Genomic DNA, 8,705 nt, shown 5'->3' on the forward strand with positions numbered 1-8,705 from the left:
AGGTCGGCGTCACCATTTGCGAGGTGTGTTACGCATCCTACATTCTGGAGACAAAAATTTGGTTGTATCAACGGAGTTGATAATGTAAATTGACCACCGCACAGGGATTCTAAAAGCTTATTTAGAATTAACATAAAGCATTCTTTATGGGATTCAAGAGATATTGCTCCTTCTTCATCATTAGACATGCTTATTTCCTATGCATGCAATACAAGTCGAGAACCTCTGGGCCATGGGACTCGATGGAGAAGAGAGCCTCGTCTTAGCCTCTGGTGTAACCTTTGCCCATAGTGCATCTGCTAATGATGGCTTTGGTGGCTGCCTTAACATAAATGGGTAGTCGAAAAGAGCTGTGGGATATGTGCAGAGTTCATCCTGAAATAAGCGTCAACTTGTACTTGTACTCAATCTTTACGGAGGACTTGGATGCTATAGTGACTGTCTGGGCACTTCGTTTGAATGAGTAATCTATGGTTAACGTTCCCTTCACTGACGCTAGCATCTTCTCCCCAATGCTCTTGACTGTGTCAGCATTGACATTACTATCAGCGTTTACACCACTCATGATGTTCCTTAGGGTTGTGAGTAGCCAGACCACTGAGGATGGTCATTGCTTCCTTCATTTCTCTTGTTTAGACATATCTTTGTTCTGTTCTCCAGAATAAAATTAACTCCTGTCAGCTTTTGCATGATGTTCTTTGTCTCGGCACACGCATAAATGCAGGCATAGACAATAGTCAGATAAGACGTTGCTAGTCCGTTAGGCCCCTCCCTCTTGTCAAGCCTCCACTGGTTTTCAGGCTTCTCAAAAGAACCTGTTCCACGACTACATAGGTCTATGGATAATCCAGCCCAAAATCTTCTCGCCACATGAAGACTTGGTAGACATCCTGGTGGTCGGTACGCAGGTCTGTCATAGCTGAAGCTTGTTGAGTCATTAGAAAAACTTTCTTTTTGGTATGGTTAGGATATCTTCAATCGCGTATTTTTGTTTTTACTATCCAAACTCAAAGTTGAAATATAAACAAAATTCCTTCACTGTAATGGAAGGAAATTACTCTAGACTTTTTAGTTTTCAAATTGAACTAAAGCCCAAGATTTGCAGGACACACACTTTCTCTGTTAGTTCATAACTGGGTGAAAACATTTCCTTTGGTTTTTTCGAAAAATTTTCCCAATTTCATAAAATTTGATGCGATTCCTGGACATTTTGCTTTAACTTATGAGGGAAAAAAGATGAATTTACGAATGAGTTAGGACAAAAAAGAATATTACAATGTAAAGCGCGAAGCAATGAGTGAAAAACAGGTTTTTCACCAAGTTGAAATTCATTTTGGACGTCTCTGCTCACGTCAAATTACTTTTTCCTGAATTACATAATCTTGGAACATGACATTAGTGTTAGGTCTTTTAGTGTAAAATTGTCCTGTTTACGTTCTAACATCGCTTGTGGAAGACCATGTTCTTCGCTAAATAATTCACTCAGATAGCCATCTATCGACGACATTTCTAGAGGTTTCACTTACTTATAAAGAATAAATGCACTTAACTAGCCTATGCTGTACGTGGCTTTAAACTGAAGCAAAACATCGTTTGCATGCTGAGCAATATAGGGCTCTAAAAAATTTGTTTTTTGATATGTTATAGAGGACATGTCCCTGAACCAAAGACCGTTAAAAATCCTTCTTTTGCAATTAGTGGCAGGTTGACCGACTTTTGGCGATAAAATGCCTGGACTACTAACAAGTGAGCCTATTCTACGACTCCCTGATTCAGCTGAAACCTATTTCCTAAGGACAGACGCCTGCAACAGTGGAATTGGTGCAATATTAATGCAGAAACATGATGAGAAGTTGTTTCCCGTTTGCTACGCAAGCAAGAAATTGACAAGTGCATAAAGTAACTACTCCACAATTGAGAAGGAATGCCTAGCGATTGTATGGAGTATCAAGAGATTTCATCTATATTTGTATCGAGTTTCTTTTGTTCTTCAGACGGACCATGAACCCTTAAAGTACATGAACAGTGCTAAGTTTGCCAACCGACGTCCTATGCGTTGGGCTATGTTTTTGCAAAGTTATTCATTCACAGTTGAAGCCATTAAGGGCTCTGAAAACGTTGGAGCAAATTACTTGAGTCGTGCTGAGGAATAAGTTTATTGACATTGAACTGTCCCTTATTTGGCAATTTTTCTTGTTTAGGATAAATTTAGGAAATTTCTTCTGAAAGGGGGTTATGTTACGAAAAATAGCATTGCGTGACTAGCGTTACTTCACCACAGTTGGTAGTTTGTTTATTTTAGGTTTGTGCGTAAGCCAGTTTTGCTATAACATCCATTGGACACATCCGTAGATACCTTCCGTATGATGGGTTGAAGATGCTAGTCAACTCCCTTGTGATTTCCAGACTGGACTATTGTAATAGCGTTTTATATGGGATACCAAAGTATCAAAGGGACAAATTATAGAGAATCCAGAATATCGCTCCTCGAATGATAACTGGAACACGAAGCACTGACCATATAACACCTATTTTAAAGAATCTGCATTGGCTGCCAGTCGAAGCAAGAATTAATTTTAAGATTTTACTTATAACGTATAAGATCTTAAATGGGCAATCTACCAGTTATTTAGAACCTAGTATACAAGAATATCACGCATTAAGAACACTGAGATCATCAAGCCGAGCAGAAACGGTAGAAACATTTAAAACTAGGCTTAAGACATTTTTGTTTCTTTTTGTTTCTTTTTAATGAATGATCCCTTCTTAGGCACATTGAGGTTTGAAATGCGCCCTATAAGCACCTATTTATTATTATTATTATTATTATTAAGCGTTTCTAAATCGGTGTTGTAATCTTTCTATAATTAGATTGTTTACTGTTTTAGAAAGTTGTAGAATCTCATTGTGAAAGTATATAAGTCTGAGCGATGGTTTTAACTAGTTTTTCACAACCGAAGAGTTAGTGTGTAGTCAAATGTGACAGAAGCAGTGTTTATTCAAGTTGGCGGAGGCCCTGTAAGTTTATCAAGTACGTGCTGTTTAGAGTTTTACCTTGTGGAAACTACATTCATTTTGGAATAACCCTTTTTGTTGTTGTTCCGACAACCCTGCATTCAGTTTAGTTTGCAAGCTACCTGTCCTCAAAAACATTCAAACTCGGAACACACTTGTTTCCGCTAGATTCTGTGATTATACCTAATAATAATTATTATAATACAATACTACTTATTACTTCACTGTAATTCAGAATCCCACTAATGTGATTAAATAAAGTATTATTATTGTTGTTACTGTAATTATCACTATTACCTTTATTATATCATCACACATGGCCCCTTCAAAACAAGCAAGTTGAATGTTTTCTTGAGAAACTCAGTCTTAAAACATGGTTTATTCTACTTACAGTGCAACACGCCTTACCGTGGCCACCCAACAAACTTTCACATTTGGTACAATTATTGCCTGTGAATACGTCGACCCAACAACCCATGCATCAGTGTTCAACTTACAACTGTGCGAACATGACTGTCAATCAAATTCACACATCCTGATTGGCGGACAATTTGTAAAAAACTTTGTCAGGTGGCCACTGTAAGGCTTGTCACACTGTAGAAGATTATTTTAGGCGAGTTACTTGGCTATAATTTTTTGCTTAAAATATAATAGCGGAGCTCAGCACGCACCAAGCACCATAGATAAGAAAATATGGTAACCCATCGATGTGAGAAAATTTGGTTTTATAGCCATGACGTTAGAGCACGTACAGGTAATTTGTTGCAGATCTTGTTTGAAGTTTGTCCTTTCTACCCGATTCTGGTTCTAAGCCAAGCTGGTGTGTTTCAATGAAGTACATCAAAATGTATATGATCTCGTTTTCAGAGATAAAGTGGAATAAATAAAGTATGATCTGTCACATCACGAGCCATAGTACGTCTGTGATTTCTAATTTTAGCGTGATTCCTATTCACTGGCTTTTGACAGTCTGCTCTAAAATGCCTTCTTTCCTTTTCCGTTCACTTGCTGAGGATTTGCTTGTTTTCTTTTAAAACTATTGCGATTGAAGAAAAATTAATTGCCTAACTGGTGAAATCGACAGTAGATTTCGCTGGAAAAACCGATATCACACTCATCCCTTTATGATTCATGCGATCAGTCAGTTTTTCAGGTGAAATTAACTGTGGAATTCACTTGTTAGGTAGCAAAGAAAATGACATAATTAAGCAATATCCGGGAAAACCAAAAGGCGGACAGTTGCAAAGCCTTTTACTTTCACTAATCCTACAGCGAGTAAGAATAAACAAGCCGGGAGCTCCGCTTTTAGGCTTGGCTAAATCTATGTATTAGTGAACATATTAAAATAATAACTTTATTGTAGTGGTGATAAGACTTAAAGTGTCATATGGTCATTGTGTCATTGTCAAAGTGTCATTGTCAAAAAATGGTATTGATTCTATAGTTAGTGAATTGCATTTGACTTTGTTGCAAGTGCTCTTAACAAATTATATATTAAGGATATTAGACTGAACTATGAAACCCAACTGCTGAAAAAAAAGAGCTTCGATGTATTTAAATATCTAGAAGCCTGATTACGAAGACATTGAAAATATAATAAGTATAGCCAGTCAGATGGGGCGACCCTCAAAAGTTAAATTACAGGAACTCCTCGTGGTCGCATTTGCATTATTTTGCTTGCTTACTACTGGCATGGCCATTTTTCATTATTTGCCTCTGGAAATTTTAGGTTTCCTCACCCTACCTCCCTTCTTGTTAAGTATCTGGTTGGTACACATGTAAGTATTTCACTGTTGGCTTCAGTGTGACATTGCCATCCACACCTAAACAACCTCAAGTGGCCTTTGACTTGGGTTTTGTGAACTTGCGGCACTACCTGTTCTTTGAATGCAGAGTATCGTTAAAATCAATTTATCAGGCACTGCAGTGGTTGGCTCCGTCTTTGTCAAAAGTGTATGTAAGTATCATCAGAGAAGCTTTATTTTGTTTGTTTGTTTGTCACAAATAACATACAAGCTACCAGTTCCAGGCAACAATGAGCCAAAATTGCCTACATAATATTATTGTTTGCTCGATACCAAAAGTAGGCAGTTTTCTGCCAAGAAGCATTCTTGAAAGCAGCTATTACATGTATTCTTATTGCACTGGGCTGGAAAAAAGTTGAATTAAAAAAGAGAGCTTCATGGCTGGTTTGCCTGAGGCATTCCTTCACTTTCCCAGGCTCGCATGATTTACAAAAAAATTTGATTCAGTAACAGTAACAGTAACAGTAACAGTCGTCTCATATAACAATTTGTTACCAACTTTATTTGGTTCTGAAATACAGCGCATTGAAAGCAAACTTGAATAATTAACATAACATAATTCAAACAGCCCATAAGTCCTTGCGCCACACCACACCAATCCGCTCTGAAGCTAGATGTCCGCTACTGAATGTGTTGATAACAATCCTTCGGATAATACAGCCATCTCACTTCAACGAGCTGACCCGAAGGAAGGGGAAGGTAATGTACCTCGTGTCTCCCTCGTTCAGCAGATTTTTAGTGATCCCGAAGCTCTAAATTTGCTTCGGCAAGTTTTTAATAGTTCTTCACACGATGATGGTGTCCACGAAGCGCCCAAGGCTCACTCGGCAAATCAAAATGACACTGCTATGCATACCCCGGCGACTAAAAGGCCAAGAGGGGCAGAAAACTACTCTGACGAGGTAGTTCTTATAGAGCCCGATGGGACAAACCCAAGCACTTCTCATTCTACAGGAGAGGATAACAAAGACGATGAACTTTGCCATAGCGCTCGCTGGCAAGCAAGTGAACAATTACCAGCATTCTTGGGCACATTGCATAAGCCATTGTCTGCCTTCGAGAGAAAAGCGATTACTAAAAAGTACCCATGTCCAGATGTTGATGGTGTTTACACTGCAACATTGGATAGCTATCTCCCATCACACTTGCCTGACGTCAAAACTGTCGACAGGGACAATAAATTTTTGCAAGATCGTGTGTTAGACACCATTGGCGCGGTAGCAATGTTATTTGAGCATGTTTACACCTTCCTTGCTGAAACTAAGCCCGGTGAAAACGTGATCCTCAGTTATGAGCAGATGAAGGATCTTGGAGCAGTCACATCAAATGCTATACGTCTATTGGGCAATGCCTCTGCACTTTTGTCTACGGAGCGACACAAGGCTGTCCTTAGCAAAATCAATTCAAAGGGAACTCTAACATCTCTTGCTGCAGAAGAGTTTCCGCAAGCTGGAAAAAGTTTGTTTGGAGAAGGATTCGAAGCCAGGATCAAGACCAGATCAGAGACAGCAAAAACCTTACTTGCAGCTGCTTCTGTGGGGCAGAATTCACAACCAGCTCCGTTTTTCTGCGGCCGCACCACCCCCTTCAGGAGACGAGGGAACCGCTGGGGTGGTGCCAGTGAAAGGTTTCCAAATGCCAGCAACTTCAGTCAGTTTCGGGGTTCATTCAGAGGAAGAGGCAGACCTACCAGACGAGCCCTGCAGCAAATCCGTCCAGCCACCCAGCAGTAGAGAGGCCTTCTCACTTGCCCCCAGGTATGATGTTACATTTAAATCAGTTAGCCGTAAATCACATCCCCTTAGCAGGACGCCTGAAACATTGCATTTCAAACTGGGTTGTTATAAGCAAAGACTCCTGGGTCTTAGGAACTGTTCAGGGGTTTCATCTGGACCTCGTGAGTACCCCGCACCAACTATCCAACCAGCTAACTGTTCCTCACACAAAGGAGAATATGACTCTCATAGACCTGGAAATACAACAAATGCTAGAGAAAGAGGCTATCCATATGGTTCCTCCGGGAGAGTTACACCAAGGGTTTGTGAGTTCAATTTTTCTAGTCCCCAAAAAAGGGTGTGGCCAGAGGCCCGTAGTGAATGTCTGCCCCCTCAATCAGTTTATCCCTTACAAACATTTCAAAATGGAGGGGATTCACATGTTGAAGGATCTTTTAAGAAAGGCAACTTTATGGTCAAGATAGACCTGAAGGATGCCTGCCAGTCTGGCAGAACCACCAAAAGTTTTTGAGGCTTGTTTGGAAAGAAACAATGTACGAGTTTGCCTGCCTGCCCTTCAGGCTGGCAAGTGCTCCCAGAGTCTTCACGAAACTTATGAAACCTGTCGTAGGCATGTTATGACAACTGGGCATCAGGCTGATAGTCTATTTAGATGACATGCTTATCATGGCTCAATCCCGGGACATTGCCCTCCAACATGCCTCAACCGCTCTAGATCTTTTGCAATGGTTGGGCTTCATGATAAACTTTCTGAAGTCAGTCCTAGTGCCTTCCACAAAAATGGAATTTTTAGGATTTGTGGTAGACTCCATCACTCTGTCCCTCGCACTCCCTCGAGACAAAATAAGGAATGTAAGAAAGGAGTGTCAGACCTTACAGGATTCGCCATTAGTAACGGTGAGACAACTAGCAAAGTTACTGGGCCACCTTACCTCTACCATTCACGCTGCCTTTCCAGGGCCCCTCCACTTCCGCCACTTGCAAAACGAGAAAAACAGGGCCTTAGCACATTCTCAAACCTATGACTCCGCTACTCCCCTGTCTCCTCGGGCCAAAGAGGAATTGGTGTAATGGAGGGGCAACCTGGAAGCATGGAATGGAAAAGCTCTGGTTTCGGGTTCTCCAGGCTTAGTAATCGAGACAGATGCCTCCTGACAAGGTTGGGGAGCATTTTGCAACGGAGTGTCCACAGGGGGTCGATGGTCTCAAGGGGAATCTCTTTTCCACATAAATTGTCTCAAACTTCTGGCTGGGGCATTTGCTGTCAAGACCTTTGTGAAAGGCAAAGTTCAAATGCGAGTCCGCTTATTAATGGACAATTTGCCGCTCATTATGGGGGGCATAAAATCCCCTGTTCTGGCATGTCTGGCATTAGATCTATGGGAGTGGTGCCTTCACCACAATATCCTCATTGAGGCTCAATATTTACCAGGGGTACTAAATATCCGAGCAGACCGGGAATCTCGACTATTTTTAGACCATCACGATTGGAAACTGGACCCCTTGTTTGCAGAGCTAAATCAGGTCTGGGCCTCTTAGAGGTAGACCTGTTTGCCTCTCGGCTCTCAACTCAACTTCCACAGTTTTACAGTTGGGGACCAGACCCTTGCCAGGTCCATGTGTGACCTTGCTCGGTCACACATGGACCATATAGCGGCTGCCAGAGGTGCCATTGTATCCTTTCGGTTCGACCTTGTTGACCTGCGTCGTTGCTGTACTTTGCGACAGCGATTAGCAGCGACAATTATTATTATTAGGCAGTGGACCTTTTTCCCAGGACTGGAGCAAAGTGAGGGGATATGCATTCCCTCCCTCTGCTCTAGTAGGCTGCTGCCTCAGACAGTTACTAGACCAGCATGTGTCACATCTTGTTCTAGTCGCACCAGTCTGGCAGTCTCAGCCATGGTACCCTCTGCTTCTCGAGTTGTGTGTAGCACCTCCAACCCTAGGCTCGATTTCCAGCTGTTTGGTGAGTGCGGTTGTCCTCCTCCCAACTACGGCTGGATCACTGGTCCGTAGAGCTTGTCCGTGACGTCACATCCGCTTTTTATGCAAATTAATTGCCGCACCCGAGCAGCGCGGGAAAAAAAAATGGCGGAGGTTGTGACTCCGAAAAAACCTGTTCGGTCCTCTGTTTCTTCACGTCAAA

The sequence above is a fragment of the Montipora capricornis genome, chromosome 6 (assembly GCF_036669925.1).
Source record: "Montipora capricornis isolate CH-2021 chromosome 6, ASM3666992v2, whole genome shotgun sequence".
Classification (NCBI taxonomy): domain Eukaryota; kingdom Metazoa; phylum Cnidaria; class Anthozoa; order Scleractinia; family Acroporidae; genus Montipora; species Montipora capricornis.